This window comes from Alligator mississippiensis, chromosome 9 (assembly GCF_030867095.1).
Source record: "Alligator mississippiensis isolate rAllMis1 chromosome 9, rAllMis1, whole genome shotgun sequence".
NCBI lineage: Eukaryota > Metazoa > Chordata > Crocodylia > Alligatoridae > Alligator > Alligator mississippiensis.
In genome coordinates this window covers 77,309,023-77,327,100 of record NC_081832.1, presented here as the reverse complement: position 1 = coordinate 77,327,100, position 18,078 = coordinate 77,309,023, and the positions used below count along the sequence as shown (strand labels likewise).

Genomic DNA, 18,078 nt, shown 5'->3' with positions numbered 1-18,078 from the left:
CCTGGGTCCGGCAGCGTATCAGTAGACCCTAAACTTTGTGCAGTTTAAATAACAAGTGGAGATATGCTGGCAAGACCCACATTTACGGTGCATGGAGCTCTGCTCCAGAGAGGTGTGCAAGATGACCGCGGCCTGGGCAGAGCTGGCTTGCAGGAACTCAAGCTTGCCCTTTGCTTCAGAGGGGTTGAGTTCAGTCTGAGCTCCTAGGAGCACCCCCTTGCATGGACCCAGCCATGCCGAGGCACCACAAGGGCCAGCGCAGCATTGCCCTCCATTAACATATCATCTAAGGTGGCAGCTTCATATCGGTCTGAGAGCAGAGCAGGGACGACAGAAATAAATAAATAAAACAGCGCCTCTGCCTTGAATGCCGATTAGCAAGGCATTGTTTGCCTTGATTCTGGATGTATTTAGAATATGAAGCATATATTTCCAAAGGATGTTTTGTATTTACAGCGTGTCTGTCTGGTTATACTGCCGCAATATAATTGTTTCCCTGCTGAGAATTATAGCAGTGAAGTTACGCTGGGTACCATTACAGCTAATTATAGTCTCACTTTAGAATTTAAGAGCTCCCCTGCACAGCTCCCCCCCACCTCCATTTCTACACAATGGACCTGGAGTGTGTGCTGCCTGCCACCCATAATTGCAGTGATTGAATTCCTGCGATGCCGTGGCCACCGATTTGACGGTTTCTGCACTTCAGTTTGATGGGTTTTGTACTCCAAACCGACTCCAGTCCTAACCAGCAGGCAGCACTGATCTGCAACCGCTGCGCATGGGCACAAGAAACCACTAGAAGAGGCTACAAGTTGGGAGCCTTTGCAAACCAGGACCTACCTCGGGATGCACCGGGCAGTGAGCTTGAGCCCTAAGATGACAGCTAATGCAAACTGGACATGTGCCAAGGAGATTTTTGGAGCAGGAAAATGGCAGATTCTGATTCTTCAGCTCAAGCAATTCATTTCTGAGCTGTGTGGGGAGAGATGTGATCCTAGTCCAAGGATAAGACACCCGTTCAGCCTTCAAAACAGGGCTGAAGCAGAATACAAGCAATACATGGTCCTATCCCCATGGGAAATCCACTGGATGCTCCTCATTAGGAACTGCTATCTGGTCTTCTTCATATTTGTAATGATTTCTTGTCCCTCTTCCCTTTAAGCTACCTGATGCTGCAGCCAGTTTGTTTCCTAAATGTTTTCCCTCTGCTCAGCTTGTGCTTGATGGTTTTCGGTCAGCTCACGAGCAGCACCCCTATCCTGTATCCTGCACAAGGCGAGGTGAGCGTTGAAATTCTTCACTGGATGCTCTTTGGGGTTCATGGAAGGGATGGAGGGAGAAGTGAGACATTCCCCAGCTACAGAGGTATGCACAGGGGATCCTCCATGCAGTTCCTGGAGATCAGGCATTTACCTGCAGCCCATTCTCCTCGCTCCCAAGAGATTGCAGTGTGCAGTCCACAAAACCTAAAGAAACACGCGCGTGCAAGACAGGACCCCGCTAGCCTTCATCCTGTGCAAGCCACACAACCCTGTAAAAATCTCCGAGACACGGCCCGGAGCTGGAAGAACACCCCCAGGCCAACTCTTATCTTTCCCCCACCGTACGGACCCCAGATGGTGCCGCTACAGGAACAAATGAACTTCATTGCTGCACAGCACCGTGTGTTTCAAAACGAAATGTCAATGAGTTTTCCAGATTAAAACATTAAAAATGTATGGATAACAACTGTCATGCAAGGGAGCTAACAACATGCATGTGTAGGGGAGAGGAGGCTTCTGCTCAAAAACAGGTGTTTGGTTTGGTTGGGGTTTTTTTTTTTTTTGGTCAATAAAGATGAGGTCTAATATAACTGTAGTCTCATAGAGTTTTAGGCCTGAAGAGACTGACAGATCACCTAGCCTGACTTTACAGGCTATTACAGATCACCAGCTCCAAGAAGCACTTCAAAACCGCTCTTGCAAATGCTGTGTACAGAAGTGAAAGCACCTTCCTGCAAAATATTTCATCATGCCCTTTGTGGCACTGCAAAATATGGCCCGCGTTCCTTGTTTATAGGCCTGGGACTATGCCTTTGGTGGTCTCAAAGGCACGTTGTTTGACGGGGTCGGTTTATGAAGGGATTCGGATCCGCAGTATCATTTACCACTCCAATCTTTATACGGTCTGCAAATTTTATCAGCTGTCATTTCATGTTTTCTTCCAGTTCTTTGATGAAAACAATGAAAAGCAGTGGGTTCTCTGAACACCACCAGAAGATAACTCCCCATTCAGGGTTGATTTTCCATTGACAATTACTTGTTGATATCTATCATTTACCTACCTCTTAATCCATTTAGCATATGCTCCATTGCTATTGAATAGTGCTAATTGTAAATCAAAATGCCATTCAACATTAAGTCAAACACCTTAAAAAGTCTAAACATGTTGCATCCACACAATTCACTTTACCAACCAAACTTGTAATCTCATCCAATAATGAAATCAGGTTGGTTTGACAAGACCTAGTTTCCAGAAAACCATGCTGGATGAGTGCAGAATTGATACTACTCTTTAATCCTTTATCAACTGAATCCTGTATCAGCTTCGTCATGACTGTGCCTACGTAATTGGTGTACTACCACTTACCTGGACCGTCCCGTTTCTCCCTGGGACAACACGAGGGTCTTTCAGGTCCTCTGGAGTGGCTCCAAGTTTCCAGGTCACTGCAGGCTCCCATTTGAAACAGCCACACGGGATGGTAATTCCACACCTGCAATTCATTTTTGGAGACCTGTCTGTCAGGTAGATAGTTTTTTATCCATCGAACACAGACTATGTTATGACTAGAAAACGAGTGCTAGTGAGCTGGGGAGGCCCAGAGCAGGAGGAGCCAGGAGGAAATTGGGGAATTCATTAACCCATCTCAGATCTTCTTTTTTGTTCTTTGATTTCTTTTTTTGTTTGTTCGTTCGGGATGAGCACCTTAAAGGCACCTAAAGGGATTTGGCACCAAACTCCCTGTGAAATATAGGCACTTCTCTCCCTTTGGCTAGTCCCAGCCTCATGTGTTTTAAGCAAGTGCATGCCCTGCAATGAGAACTGTTGATGCTCATCACAGAAATTCAAATTTATAACCCAAGCTAGATAATTCTCGGCAAGTGAGCAAAAAATAAGATCTGCAAATTTTGCACGTAGGACACGATGGCTTCGCGGCAGTCCTGCTATTATTCAGGAAGTCATGCATGATTAAGCTGAGACAGTGAGCAAAGCTATGTACGTAACTGAAACCTTCATTCTTCACCAGACATACCTCATTTGCTCTGCTGTCAGTAACTCAAAATCCCAATGAAGGAAAAAAAAAAAAAAAAAAGAAAAGGAGTAAAGAATATGCAGCTTACTAGATTTATCATTTAGCTTTTGGCAAACTATTGACTCCTGACTGAACTTTGTCAAATCTCATAAAACAAACAGCATCCTGCTCTTGAGAGTCTTGCCAAAACCTGAGCCCTGGTGCTGGAGGAGAAAGAAAAAGAAAGAATAGGGGGAAACAGGCCTCACTTTAACTGTATCGGCAGCTGTGTCGTGGGCGGTCATGGGAATTTGGGATGGGAGATGTTCATGGGGTTGGACTGGCTGGTTTGCAATATGCATCGCTTTTGATCTTCAAGGACTTTTTTTTACTGGGCTTGGTGGACATGATGGTCAATAGCTGAACACGTTTTGGTCTTTCCTCAAGTTTCTCATGGCAGTAGAAGATACTCAGGAATAAAACTCCAGTCTCGTAAGGAATCAGAGCAGAACATTCAAAGACAGACCGAGTTTCAATGGACAGATCCTGTGGCGTGCTGAGCACGCCTACTGATTGCACGGGAGCGATGTGTTTGCAGCATGCTGGTCTTAAATGTCCAGTGCTCCCAGGTGCACATTAGTGAACTGTGCATTTGAGCCAGTCCTGTCCATGGATGGAAGGATGGTCTTTCTACAGAGCGCTGTTTTGGGACCCGAGAAAACTGGGTTATAGTCCAACCTCTGCTGCACACCTCCCGAGACACCCTAGACAAGCACAATGCATTTCTCAGTTCATAGGGCCATAGAAAATGAGGGTGGAAGGGACCTCAGGAGGTCACATCTAGTCCAACCCCCTGCTCCAAGCAGGACCAGCCCCAACTTCATCATCCCAGCCAAGGCTTTGTCTACCCGGGTCTTCAAAACCTCCAAGGATGGAGACTGCACCCCCTCTCTGGGGAACCTGTCCCAGTGTTTCACCACCCTCCTCATGAGAAAGTTTTCCTAATATCTAACCTACACCTAATGCTTCCACACAGCAGAGGCAGGGGCTGCCACGCTACAGTGATGGCCACTGCTGAAAAGCTATAAATAAATACATTCCTAAGGAAGAGATATACCTGGTTCAAGCAGGCCAGGCTTTTAATAATGGTCAAAATAAGAAACAGTAGTGTAAGCACGGCCAACATTTCCCACATATATGTTCCTTGTCAAATCTTTAGCTTTGCACTAACCAATGTTAATTCAATGGGTTTAATTCCTTCAGTTAACTCACTTCAGCATTGGGCAACGAACCCAACCCAACGCCCATGGATTCCTTTTTCGGGAGGAATGTTTAAAATGATTGCGAGTGGTGAAAACCCCCTCTAAAATGCCTAGTTGCAGGGTGGGTAAAGAGAGTTAGAGGTCTGCTTTAAAAAAGAGAGTTTTGGCTTCATCTCATCTTCTTGCCCTGCTCATCGCCAATGTATTTTTAAATGAATCCTAAAATACACCCTAGGAAACTCTATTAAATAAAATCATGAGCAGCATGCAGACTGTGCTATTACTGTGCATCAGCAGATAACAAGACTCCAGAGACTGGCCTTTCCAGTCTGCTGCTCTTGCTCGCTCCAGATCTGGCTTGGCAGATGCCAGGACTCCAGAAAGAAGAGGGCATCCCAAGCCCTAAACAGCGAGCCTGGAAACTAGCCTGAAGAGTGAGATATCACAGAGATAACAGGGATGCGATGAGCCACAGTGCTCCATGTTCTCAATTAGCTCAGTGATTGAACATGCACAAGCTGAGATCCCAAATGCATCATTTATAGGTTATCGGTGATATCAGACATCAGATGCAACAGCTCTGGCCTCTCGATGCCAACTGACTGGAGATAAGAATTAGGATTCTGAAGGCTTTTTAAAGTCAGCCCCAAGACACAATAAAAGAAAAGCTTTTAGATCACTCCTGGCAGAGGAGCTGGAAAGCTGCCACGTTCACACTGAGTAACAATGGTAATCCATATCAGGTTGCAGAAATCATCTTCCGCATACAGGCTTTTAAGCCCTCCAAAAAGCTTTCTCCCTAATCCACTTTTTTAAAAAGTTAAAAAAAAAAAAAAAAAAAGAGGACATTTCAAGGTCAACCAACAGCATACATAATGAGATCAAAGATAGGAGCCTATGTCACTGAGCACGACCTCCGAAGAGAGGAAGATAAGTCACAAGGGAAAAATGGGAATCTGGCAAGGAAGTGCTCTGCGCTCTGTAACTGGAGGGATTTAACATTTATCATCCGCAAGGCAGACTGCACAATTAAGATGCATTACAGAAAAATTCCCCATAATAGCATGGATGTTTAGGTGATGAGAAGCCAAGTGCATTATCCTGTCCACATTACCAACCACAACAGCCTTGATTCTGCTAGTGCGAGACGTGATCTAGTGCATGGCCATCACTGCAAAGCGCCTATTAGGATGCAAAAATGCGTCTACTAGGAGCTTGGAGCTTACTGATGGAAGGCAAACTCAGCCCTCAGTTACACCCAAACAGCCCTTGGACTAGAAGAGGTGTAAGGGAGCCCTGTAGACTACTTCTCCAGGTCCCTTCTGCAAAGCTAGGTTCATACAAAATACATCTCCATACTTGTCATCTAAACCCATGTTTCTACAAGGCAGGCTCATAAGCCATAATGCTTGATCCATGTCTAGTTGCTTTCAACTGCCCTGGTATTGCAAAGCTGCTCACCTGCTCATATATCCATCATCCATGGACGTTCCTCCAGGGTTAGACTGACCCTTGAAGGCACCTCACACGCCTCTAGAGACTACAGGCAGCTGGGCATAATTTGGACCTTGCTCCCAGGAAAAATTAAAAAAAAGAGCAAAGGTGGCATTCAGGCATATCTGGGATACAGATGAGGCTGTATGCCAATAAACAGTACGTTTCAATTGCATGGCAAGTGAACAGGTGGCAGGTGATCATTGTCGGCATCTCATCCTGCAAGAAAAGCTCCAGCTAGAGCTAGTAACATGCAGATCCAGAAGACCTGCATTGTAATAAGGAAACGTCAAGCTTCCTCTGTTCATGGTTTTCGTCTTGTTAATCCCCTCAGCTGGATACCATATTTTTGTGCAGATGGCAATATAGCCGCTGTATCCAGCAGAACGTTAAACCCCAAAGTGTTAGATGTGAATCTTACAGCAAAGGATCAAGCTGTCAAGAGTCATCTCCAAGTGACTCTCTTACCCCTGCGCATAAACCCATGCCAGCTTCACTTCTAGTACTGAAGGCTTTTGCTCAGATACATTTTGTCATCTCCTATCCTTCATATGCAGAAATGCTGAGGCAGGTGTCCAGCCTTGTTATTTGCACAAATAGGCACTGCAGCTGAGTGCCCAGCTATCCCAAAACGCACATACAAACGCAGTTTGGACATCTGCATCTGTGTTTGGATGTGCAGAAACAGCCAGGTGCCCAAAAAATAAATGCACAAGCAAAAAGCTTCCCAGAAAACTAGGCACACAAACTTGAAGACCGTACTGACAAACCTTTGAAAAACAGCCCTTGACACTGCACTGTGCTGCAATGAAAAGGCATCAGATTTATTAGCATTTCAGCAGTCTGTCACTCAGTTTGAATGGGCAATAAAATCAACATGGCTAAGCATGTTGCTCAGGTATTTGGATGTAACAGCTTTTTCAGTTGTGATGTTTTTCCCCATCAGTTTCTGCAATGCATGTGTAAAAATTATGCTTTAAGGAAGACAAGCCTGCTTGGTGCTTGGATGCAGCTAGGTGGGTCAGTCACTGACTGGCAGCTCAGTGAAGAAGAATCAGGCCCTGCCAGGGATGACTGACTCCTAGGAAAACGATGCGATAGGAGAGCAAGGATCTGGATAAAGGAAAGGAGGATTCCCTTCTCCAAAGAAAGCTAGGGAGAAAAGGTTTTTGAAAGTGAACTTGGTGGGACCAGTCAGCTTGAGGACAAGCCTTTGTGGTCAACTCTTTGTCTTTTGAGTTGTGTAGTTGTGTATAAATAGTAGCAATCCGGTACCCAACGCTTTGAGCACCAGTCTTGTCTCCTGGACCGCAAGATCTGCCTATCTTTGCCTCTGTACCACTTTGCAACATTGCAAAGAGATGCAGAAGCTTCCATGATGGAATCAGCATGGGGAACTCTACGATACCGGCACACCCAACCAAGCAGCCTGGAGCAGAATTTAAGCTGCAGTTCAAATACAGAGGCAGGCGAGGTCCTTTGGGTAAATGTGATATCTTTTATTAGACCAATTAAAGGAGTTGGTAAAATTCTTCTTTGCAAGTTTGCGGGTACAAATGCCCTTCTTCAGGCAGAGGGTGCATCTGAATACAGAAGCACGTCTCCTTGTGCAAAGCTGGCTGCCAATGGATGAACAAAAGCAATCAAAGGAAATGAGTTCCCAATTGGTTTTTGCAACCACTTGATTCATAAATGCAAACTGGGTGTTGAGATGTGGGTCCTTCCACCTCGATTCTTTTTCAGACTCTCCTTGGCTGTCACTACTGGCAGGGGAGGAGAAAGGCCAGCAATAATTCATTCAAAATGAAAACAAAAAAAATCATCCAGGAACTCCTCTTCAGAAGTTAAACTTGCCAACATGGCAGATCTTCGGGGTTTAACCATTTTCACAAGACTCGGTTAGGCTAATGGTCTGTGTGTCAGTGTAGAGAGCATATTCTCTAGGGCAGATGTAGCTGACCCCCAGCCACTCCCAAAAAGGCAGTGGAGGATCTGTGCGATGCCAGGAAAGACAGGATCCAGGATGGCACACGTAGCTGAAAAGACTGCAGCGCACGGCAGGGCCGCTGATACACCCGAGACCCGCCTGCACACACATTACAACCCACAAGGTCAGCTGCACAGAGACTCGTGGCAGCCCTGGCAATGCAAAGAGTGGAATAAATAACCAGGGACTCATCACATCTGCTCAGGAACACCTGCCTTTATGCTTCTCCTGGCTTGCAACCCCAGGTGTTTTTAATTGACTTTGGTGGTGGCAGTACGTCTCCCATTCTCCCCCAGGCTCCGAAAGGGAATCTATAGCCAGAGGAGCCTAATGGTGGCTCCATCATTGACTGCCCAATAAGCAAAGCTTCATATCATCCTACAGAGCATGTTCAAAATCTTCCATGGGGGGGAAGGATGGTGGGTTAAAGGGTCACCGCCAGCTGGAGAAGGGGCTGTGCGCTCCCCTCTGCTCGCATACGAAGAAACCAGGGAGCAGGTGTAGCCGTGGGTCCACAATATGTTTGCCCCGAGCCAGCAGATTGGGGCTGTATGCCCTACAAGCCTTCACAAAGGTCCAAAATAAACAGGGCACTGAGCTCAGGGACAGAGATTCATGGGATTTGACCTTCAGAGATGCATGGGTTTAAAGCGTGATGCGAGCGCAGCGATCGTCGATGATGATCTCCAGCGTCGTGATGCTGCACCCACCTGAGAGAGGAAACCGATCCTATCGGGTGTTTTGGCAAGACAGGCCCAACACTTAATTACCCCCTCTATTAAAAGCACATTCCTTAAGTCGAGTCTGAATTTCTCTACCCTCACCTCCCAGCTACTGGTTTGATGGGTTTTCCGGAGGCCTGACTACAAATACAGGGGGGCTCGTATTATTCGATGAAGCTGTACTCGTACGACACAAGGGGCAGTATTATCACAGCAGCATACAGACAAGGCAGCAAGGAAGCCTCAGAGACAAATCAGAGTAGCAATTTGCAATATGACTAAGATAAAGGGCTTTTAGGTAGGATGCTGGCTGGAAAGATGTGGAGTGTGACAAAGGAAATTATCTTCTGTTGTTTGATTCCTACTGCGTTCGCCGAACCAGGCCTCTCTGTACTTTCTTTGTATCTCGAATGCATTAAAGAAAAAAAATCCTGGACTTCAAGTTGCTTCCTCCTCCTATAAGAAACTACCTGCCAGGCACCGTGGTCAAAAGGGCTAAATGACTCAAAATAAAACAAATACTACCACTCTCTAGCAACAGTTGTGAAGCAATTTTCTGGGACACGGTTAATCTCAGATCTCCCAAAGCTAGTGTTTCTCGAAACTAGTCCGCCCAGCAAATTTCTTTTTTTATTATCCATAACATGGAAGGACGGGGATGCACAGCAACACCGACCTAGAAAGGGAGACGCCAGCCAGGAACGTTTAAAGACCCCTGGCCGGTGGTTTTGTGATCTCCGGTTTCCCTTCTCATCGCCTGCTCCTTTGCAATCCCCATGCTCAGTATATAGCCATATCAGCACGTGAAATGGGAAGCACACGCATTTGGTGGGAGCCCTTTCAAGGCTTTGGTTAAGCTGAGTTTATTCGAGAGGAACTTCAACTTGACAGGGAAGAGGGGGCTCTTGGTTTAATGGGATGTGAGAACCAGAGCATGTTACGGAGCTACGCTTAAAGTCTAAAGCCCATATCTGGATCCCCCACATTTCACTGCCCATTCAGTTATCGAATTGATTCCCATTCACTGTTGCATCCAGCCTGTTGCTTTCATCTGTCTCTGCTTCATCCTCCAGGCCTCGCCAGCAGATCCTAATGCAAAATGATTGCCTGGTGGGACTGAAATTCTCCGAATGACAGGAGTAGATGGATAAAGCACCAGACACTCCAGTCTTGGGGACATCTTTATCACCACGCACTTGCCACCCAGGTCTGAAACATTGCTGTATAATGAGGGGGCTCTCCCCGTCTTACCAGTCCCCTGGACAGAGTCAGGGCTTTTAAGGCTGAAGGGAAAGAGAGCTGACTACCACCCTCCTGTTAAATCATGCCGGCTGGCTTCAAACATGCAGAGTTCCTCCCTGCCAACATGTTTTTATCAGATCAGATTTGCACCAGTCCAAAAAACCATGCTGCCTTTCTTAAAAGCAGAGTTTGAGATCTGTTTTTAAATAAATAAGTAAATTAGCCAGCACTAAAAACCCGCTGCTTCGTCCAAAAGAATCCCGGATTCAGCAAGGTATTTCAGTACGTACCTAATATTCACTGCGGGTGCATTGATGGTGAAGGTTTGTATCGTTGGGGTGCCTAAAAGCCAGTGAGGTCAGACACCACTGCATCGGCTTCTGTTCAAGCATATTAAGAAGAAACAAAGACAATCCCGGTACAAGGAGCCTCAGTCACGTACCAGGGGAATGAGATGCACAAGCAGCTAGAGGCAGAGAGAAAGGACAAGATGCTAAGTTGTGCACGAACTTTGCTAGTCGCGAGCAGGGAAACCTGCACTCCCCACCAGCCTGGTCTTCTCCAGATATGTGCCTGGGACAGGTGAGCTGGGAAGCAGGATTTGAAAAGAGACAAGCAGAGGCCTCATGCTTTTCGCTTGGAAATTTCCCCTGCTTGCAAGGGATGCAAGCCTGGGAACGTGGGTGGAAAGTCATCTCGTTAAAGCTAGCAGTGCCCTTTAGCACACGGTGGGATGGGATGCGCTGGTGACACCGTCTGAGGCTCTGGTTCCGGACATGGGAGCTCTAGTTTTCACCTCCAGGACCCGTCACGTTTCGCAGGCGTTTTCGGTTCAACCGCCCACAGCCAGCTTCTTCACTTGCGGGCTCTTCCTAAGATTGATACAAAAAAGGTCGTATGCTTTTCCTCCGTTATGTGATTAATGCGATTCGAGGCTTAAAAAAAAATAGCAAAAGCCAGTAATTGTCAAGGTTTAAGTGTATGTCTAGTGAATTCATTGCTGCCATTAGGAGACAATTTGCCATCCCACTGATGGAGCAAGGAGCAGCCCTCTGAAAAGGAAGAAATTGCAATGAATTTTACAGGAAAATATCAGAGTTTTTGCCTACACTACCCATGAAATATCTGCTCTCTGGTTTCTGGGTATTTATCAACGCCGCACTGAAGTCACACCTGTTAAATAATGGACATTGGGCTTCTTTAATAGAGCTGAAACGGGTGTTTCTGAAGAGGTGCAATTTGAAAGAGAGGTTTAATTCCTAAATGGAGTTAGTGACATCGGAGACGGACTCAAGTTAGTGACATCGGAGACGGAAAATGCCTGGGGGGGGTATCTAGTCCATCACCCAGTCTCTAAAATGTCCTTGCCCACAGTGAAAGGACTATTGTACCCAGAAAACCCAGGGGTACAGAACGGGGTAAAACCCCCATGTCAGCGCAGGGACATTTGGGGCGAATACAAAGCCCTGCTGAAGACTCGGCGCTATAGCATAGAGACTTGGTGCTATATCATTTGTTTTTAATCTCCCACTCCATTACAGCAGATTAAAATCAAAATCCACAGTACGTCTCCTTTGGTTAAACCTTACAAAACGGTGCTCCTTGTAGCTCCTTAAAGAGCAATTAAGAAACACTATTCCCAGAGCTGTCGCATCGGCAATTAGGCTAGCACACAAAAAGGACTGGCTATGGAGGGCTTCCTCCGTTAAGCACCCGATCTGTTTTAGCTGGGGAAAGAGGTAAGCAGACCACGGAAAGGAAAGATAACCATGACAATTGAAACCAAGCCTCCTTTTTCAACGGGACTAGCAGTCTGGCCTACAGGGACTTGAGGGAAACGGGAAAAGGAAGAAGCAGTCTCGTAGCAGCACGCAGGGCAGGTGCCCGAGGTTATTTTGCTCAGGCTGAGCACAGGTCGCAGCCACGAGGAAGCCGGTGGCTGGTGCAGCACCGTCTGTCATTGCATCACCAGGAGACGGTGGCATTTCCAGCATTTAGCAGGTTTGAGTAAAAGGACCCCTGGCAGCTAAGGGCTAGAGCTACTTCAGTCCTTGCTTTCCCCCTCCCTTATCAACCACCTGCCACGTCCTACCGACTGTGCACACTGCAAGCTCTCGGGGACACCCGCATGCTTCCCACGCCCGCTCCCATGCAGCGTGCGGAGGCCCCAAACGGAGACAGCATCGCCAGGTTAGCACGGCCCCGAGTCCTCTGCTCACACACGAGTCTGTCCACACACCTAGTCCTTTTTGCTGATCATCATATGGGAGGTTTCTGCGCTGAAAACTGTTCACTGTCGGGGAGCAGATTCTTTGCTGTAGACCACAGCGCCAAGTGCCTGAGTGTACAGGTCAGGTTGCGATGGATTAAGCACTGCTCAACCTTCCCGACCCAAGGGAGGAGGGTATTTTCTCCATGCCACAGCTAATCCCCCCCGGTCGCACACAACCCCATCCATTCCTGGCTACCGCACTCTCGGCAACTTTTCCAGACCAAGATCTTTTTCTGCAAATCTCATTTGCAAGCCCAAAGTAATGAGTGTCACCATGCTGGTGACAGAAATAAAATGGATTAACCCTCGTGCACAGATCTTTTTTTTCCCCCCAAAGCAATTTACATATCTTAAAAACAAAACAATGAGAAGTCTTCATCAGCAGCGATTGCCAACCAAAATCTCCATTAACCTTTCCAGTCTCAGCCAGCGCCGCCAACGATTCATTCTCACGCAAACGAAACGTTCCAGTGGATGTCTGCGGCGGGAAGGACTGCTATCTAATTGACTCCACCAAGAGAAAAAAGATGACTGTTTCTTTATCAGCAACACAGCCCCTCCATTAAATATTTTGACATCAATCTTAATCTGCTCTCAGTCCTGTATTTTGCAGACAAGCATGGGGGTGCTTCCTCCTAGGAGGAAGCATCTCCGGAGTTGGCCTAGTTGCAGCAGAATCAAGAGCAAGGTTGCACCAAGCGGCTACATCCTACGAAGCGATCGCGGTCCCCTTTTCAGCAATGCTGCTTGTTAATCATCCCCCCCTTTCATTTCCCCTCCAAAACACAAGCTTAGTCAGAGCTGGTATATTTTCAGCGCTGGAATATTTTATACAATGCCTCTCGCATGAATTCAGTGCTTGCAAAAGTGCTGGATTGACAACGCTGGAAACTCACGGACGTCATCTGTTTATTCATAGACCCATGTTCCGGTGCCCATAGAAATGCCAGCTTCCCAAGGGCCAGAGAGATGGTGAGCAGAGATTACTGCTTATTCTGCAAAAAGAAATGCAAAACTCCTGGTTCAGAGACATCTTTTATTAGACCAACTAAGACACTGCAAAATAATTTACCTTTTTCTGCAAGTTTTCGGGGGCACACCCCCTTCCTCAGGCTCAGGGAAAATTAACGATAGTAAAAAAATCCCCATCAGGACTTATTCTGCAAAAACTCACTCTACTCTTACTTCAGTCTCATCTCCTGTTTGCTAGCCGTTGCATCTCATCAGAAATCAGGACAGTTCCCTGAATCTTTTTTTTTACTACATGATGGAAACGTGCACTGGGGTTGTAAAATTAAATGATATTAATTGGTGATCCCATTAGTAAAATAAACCACAGAACAGTACTAACAACAGAATTGGCAGGTGGGATAATAAAGAGATCCTTGCTCTCATCTGGTGCCTTTTGTGAGCTGATTCTCTAAGCCCTTCACAAGGGAGGCTGGGGTTTCCCCATTTTAAAGATGGGGAAACCGAGACACAGAAGGGGGAAGCGACTTGCCCTAGCGGCAGAGCGGACTTGCACCCGGGTGTCCGTTGTTTTATTGCAGCAGGTAGCATGGCTCTGAAGAGGAAATATGTTTGGTCCAAGGCCATGAACTCTTAGAGGTTTTAAGATCAGCGTGAGGGGAACATCATTCTGCCTTGGCACAAGGGACAGGATGGGTTTCAACTGCAGCGACGCACATTTAAATCAAACCTCGGGAGAAACTTCCTAGCTAAGCGTGGCAGGGCAAGGGAGGAAGCAACAGGGGTTGAACCAAGTAAGGCTCAATCCCACTAAATGCAAGAACCCAGAATGAAAAGAGAGAGCAATTAGCACGATCGGGCCACGTTTCCATACAGCCGCCACAAAAGGGAGTCTACTCTAATGCCCCGAGGAGGACCAGAAAGCCTTCAGAAACAGAAGAGGAAGACCAGAGAGCCGGGCAGAGATCCCTGCAATGCAAGAGAGGCTGGAGACCAGGAGAGAGATGCACAGAGCCTAAGCAAAGGGATGGAGAAACCAGGGGAGGGACTTGCAGAGAGGAGCACAGTGCAGGGCGGCAGAAACTCATGGAGCAGCAGAAGACCTGAGAGACCCGAGGAAAGCAGCAGACCTCAGAGTGGGGTGGCTGGCCAGGGAGCCTGGCTGGCTAGGAAGAAGACGTGGGGCGTATTGAAGGCCAGACGGAGCTGCCCAAGAGCTGAGGTTCATTTACCTGCCCCACCTCAAACCTCTCATTTGATCTTGAGCAAATCATTCAGCTTCCCTCCGCTGCCCATATGCAGCTTGGAGATAACGGCACTCTCCTACCTCATCTCAGGAGGATAAAAACATCAAAAACGCGAGGCACTCGGATCCCTTTATCAATGGAGGCCATACGAGGAGGATGTGGAGACGGAGCCAGTGATCTCGATGCACAGAGTCGGTTTGTAGATCTGAGCGGTCACCTTGCTTCGAAGTGATGCACCCCACCATTGTGGCACCCCTCGTTTTGGAGAACAATCCCAACGCCGTCTGATGCTACTCGCTTTAAATGTCAGCTTACAAACCGTTTCCATCTGCGGGAACACAGGCTCATCCGGAGCCCGTTTCCTCCCATCCGGCTTGGGCCGCCCCACTCCGTGCTCTGGACGCACACCTCGGGTAAATCACCCGCAAATGTCTCCAAGGTACCGTTGCGTTTTATAGCCCGTCAAGCCCTAACGCTTCATGTTAATTCCTTGCAGCCTACTCGACTGTCTGCTTTGCCCCTGTTTGATATTTATTTCCTTGCCAAATGTGCATTTATTTGTTGACATCTTTATTAAATGAGACGGCGATAAATCTGTCTGCATTTATGTTTCTCTCCCCTTCCTGCTCAAGGATTCAAAGGACCCCCAAGTAGGAAAGTGCTATCGAGCCAAGCACTTGCACGCATTGCACAAAGGGTAAATAAAGTCAAATCACAGGGAAAAGAAGAACAGCAAAGAGTCACTGTAAATCCCACAAGTAGCCAGCTTGTATGGGAGGTGGGAAGGAAGGTCGGTCCTGTCCTGAGCAGGATGACATGAGCTCCCTCTCAGCTTTGTACTTCTGCCAGGTGAAAGCTTTAACGCCCACGCTGGGCACATTCTTTTTCACGAAACAAAGTGCAAAGTCTTTCATTGATTTTATGCAACCCAGCGCGTGGAATTGAGAGCCCCAAGTAAAATGCAGCTACTAAGAAGTTGGTTTGGTTTTTTTTTTAAATCAGAAAATGTGTTTTAAGTTGTTTCATTTGATAAAAACAGACCACAAAATAGAGGCATAACAACCAAAACCACCTACTTCTCTAAGCACACGTTTATCCATAGAGCCCCCCAAGCACTTTGCAAAGCCAATATAATTATCCTCAGGAAGAAACCGAGCCATGGAGGGAAGTAACTTGCCCAGTGTTGTCTCAGCTCCCGTCTGCAGGGGCAAGAATAAAAACTCCAGCTCCCCAGCAGGGAATACCAAAGAGCAGATCATTGGTCTGTAATTTAACGTATCTCCGATTCATGCGGTATGAGGCTTCTTCCTAAAACTTCCTTAACCATCCTTTTCTATCACAGAGCGAGGAGAAAGTGTGGCTAATAAACCCACCATATCAAGGTCACTCAAGGTTAAGACTGAGCTCTCTTCCTCTGGCCCCTGCTCTATCATTCATTTCTCATATTATGCAGCACATGGGCTACATGATGCTTGGGCATAAATGGCACTAAATTAAGGAAGATGTGGATGCCTTAATTCTAAAATGATGACATTCGCATTGAACTTCATTGAGTGAATGCTGAGGAATTCAGGCAAGCCACGCCAGCTTCAGAGGACTGTGAACGCAGGAAATTTTTGCTAAATTACAATGTCTGGCAATTGGCAACAGCATAACGATTATGCCTCATTGTGACTGTCATGTCCTGGGCTATGGAGCTTAGAGTCTGCAAAATGAATATAGTGCTACTGTAGGAGACTCTAATGGTTAATGACACTTTGCCACGTGTGACAACTTTGAAATAACCATAACTCTTCTCTTGGAAAAAACATGCATGTAACTAAAGAGCAGTGCATGAATGCATGTAATACGTGCCACTATTTGGGGGGCAACTTGCAGCTCCGTTGAGTAGTGCATGCTACGCTACCCTGCATACGCTATGGCAGCCACCCTCGGGGGCTGAAGGTTGGGGTGGAGACGATGGAGCCTTTTGAATTATCTGGTGAACTTGCCTCTCTGAGATAGGATCCCAGGAAGTAAGGACGGGTGAGTCTTGCTCTGGATTGCAGATTCAAATGAATTAGAGGCAGCATCTCGCTGATCGTGGATCAGATTCTCCCACCTACCGAGGCTGCTGCTTCTGTCCGGCAGCAAAGACTAGCTGTAAAGCTCCCACAAGGGCTCTTTGCCACAGTAGGTGAAGGGCACACAGATGACGTACAATGATTTGTGCCACGTCCCTTCTGTAACCTCCATCACTAACTCCCTGGATCTACCTTGCTCCCTTTTTGAATAGCTAGGCACTATATTGTCCCTTTCCCCGGCTTCTGGGACTTCACCTGACCTCTCGCAGAACAGCCGAAGGCTCTGTGCTGACCAGCCAACTCCTTGTACGAGCTAGGATGCATCTCCTTAGGTTTTAAAAGGCGCAGCTCGTGTCCGTGGCCCCTAACCTGTTCTTTCTCGACTCCAGTCCTTACTGCCAAATGTATTCATCATCGGAGAGTTGACCTTTTTTGCAAACACCGAAGGAAAAAAAGGTACATAGCACTCCAGCCCTCTCCGTCTCATCCATTATTAGCTCCCCCCAACAAATTTAGTAACAGACTGGCAGTTTTTTTCTACCCTCTTCATGCAAATCTGCAAACGGAGACAAAACGCAGTCCCCCAAAGGACCACGATCCGTTCTGCGGAGGAACTCGGGATCCCCCCAAAGATGCACCAAGCTCCCTGGAGTCTAATCTGAAGCAGCTTTGGGGAAGAAACCCATGAGTCTTAGTAATGGCTAGTAAGAGGACCAGCTTTTAAATCAAAGCAACTTTCCTCTCAGCTCGCCGCATGCTGCAAGGCACAGGGAGGGGGTGAGAGAGCATCACTGAGCATTTCAGCACTTACAGGGAAGTTCATCTGGCTACGATGTTTTTCCTAAAGAAAAAAGAAAAGGGGGGGGATTGAAAAAAGACAATTGAAACCTCTGCAGGTCAATCAGCAAAGAGCAAGGCTGATGCAAGCGCGGCACAAAAATCTATTTCTGATCTGCCCGAACAGCAGCTTCTGAAAACTGCAAGAGCTCTGCTGATGGTGACATAAATATTTGCCTTCAAGAGAAGGGGAAACAAGAGAAAGGAAATTGGTTACCTTCGAGATAAAACAGATGGTTTGGAGACTTGCCACGGCCTCTTTGAGGCTTGTCAGAACTGCTGAAGATACAGGCCAGGCCCGTTTCTCGTTTTAAAATGTATGCACGGCTGCTGAAGTCCAGACGGGATCTCTTTCTAAAAGAGAGAGTCTAATTCACCTACAAGTCACTGGGTGTGTTCGTGGGTGAAATCCCCTGCTCCGAGCTATTGAAAAGGTCAGACCAGACTCATGCAATTGTTCCTTCTGGTCTTAACCTCCACCGATAGTGATTTTACAGCCTCGCTCCATAATCGTTTGCAGAGCTGAACCACCCTCCTGGGTAGAAAGTTTTTCTTAACATCAAACTAAACCCCTCTTACTGGTTAGCATGCCATCCTCTTCTGCAGTCTAGCGCGCTGTTGTGGCTACCCAGCGCGACACGGGGATAAGCGCACGCTCTTGTGCTGTGGGTGCATACACAAGACAGGATTAGGCTGTGCACCTGTCTCTCTC

At 47.0% G+C, this 18,078-nt stretch overlaps 1 protein-coding gene across 2 annotated transcripts in view; it reads right to left on the bottom strand.

Annotated features, from left to right (window-relative positions):
- SGCD (sarcoglycan delta) overlaps positions 1–18,078 on the bottom strand; it is a 496,907-nt gene that overhangs the window by 398,452 nt on the left and 80,377 nt on the right. For both annotated transcript variants that reach the window (XM_059712937.1, XM_059712938.1), the window contains exon 4: positions 2,629–2,752. The gene's annotated coding sequence lies outside the window, so the exon portion shown is untranslated. The remainder of the gene's footprint in view (positions 1–2,628; positions 2,753–18,078) is intronic.